This window comes from Propithecus coquereli, unplaced genomic scaffold (assembly GCF_000956105.1).
Source record: "Propithecus coquereli isolate 6110/MARCELLA unplaced genomic scaffold, Pcoq_1.0 Scaffold746, whole genome shotgun sequence".
Lineage (NCBI taxonomy): Eukaryota > Metazoa > Chordata > Mammalia > Primates > Indriidae > Propithecus > Propithecus coquereli.
The window spans coordinates 210,600-211,602 of record NW_012153574.1 but is presented as its reverse complement, the minus strand read 5'-3'; the positions used below and the strand labels follow the sequence as shown (position 1 = coordinate 211,602).

Genomic DNA, 1,003 nt, shown 5'->3' with positions numbered 1-1,003 from the left:
ATGAAAATAGGAACTGAGTGACGTCACACACGAGGGGGAAGACCCTTCCCTGGCCGGGCGGGTGACCCTGCTGACCGGAAGTGGCCCCGGCGCGGCGTGCGGGACCCGCAGGTGCCCCGGGGTCCCCGAGGCTGGCGCTGGGGCTCACACGGGGCTTCCAACGCGGTCCGCGTCCCCGTCCCTCGGCCCCTACTCACGCAGGTGCCGCCCGCCCGCGACGGCGCCGCTGGACGCTCCCGGCCTCGAGGCCCGACTGGCGGCCCCGCCCGATATGGGCCTGCGCCGGCCGAGCGATAGGATTAGACGCCGCAGGGACGGCCTGGGCCGGCGTCCCGCGCCCCGCGGAGGAGGAGGGAGGGCGCTGGCAGCGCCTCAGAGGCGACAGGTGCTCGGCCTCGGACGACCCGGGCAGCCGGCCATTCGCACGCGGGCTCAAGATGGAGGCGGCGTCCCCGCGCGCCGCTCTGCGCCTGCGCACACTCTCCCGTGCGCCCTCGCGCGGCCCGCGCGCCGCTCTGCGCATGCGCGCTGCGCACGCTCTTCCCGCGCCGGCCGCGTGGCGGAGCGATTCGAACTCTGCGGCGAGCGGGGGCGAGGACACGTGGCCGACGACGATTTGCAGCTCGGACTTTTCAAACGTGGCAAGTCTTCCGTTTTCTCTTTTTAATTTCGGAACGGACCAAAAAACCCCGTCTGTGGACTCATGAAGTGTGGGGAGGGACAGGGGGGTTGCGCGGTCGGGTCGCATGTCACGTGGCGTTCTGGTTTGGTTTTCTTTCGGGTCCTCTGTTTTTATTTGCCGAGTCTGGGGCGGCCGCTTGTGACTTTGGGTCGTTTGTCGCTCGGGGGGCGGGAGGTTGCGCGGCATCCAGAGCAAGGACTGGGCGCCTGTCCCCGGCAGCGCGGTGGTGCTGGGAGGTGAAGTCTTCTCTTGAGTCCTAGGGGTCCCTGTTGAGTCCCAGGGTTCTGGAGGCTAATTTGGATTCTGGGATCTATCACGGAG

The 1,003-nt window shown here is 68.8% G+C and overlaps 1 pseudogene; it reads right to left on the bottom strand.

Annotated features, from left to right (window-relative positions):
* Positions 1-193: 193 nt before the first annotated feature.
* LOC105824502 overlaps positions 194-1,003 on the bottom strand; it is a 66,118-nt pseudogene continuing 65,308 nt past the window's right edge.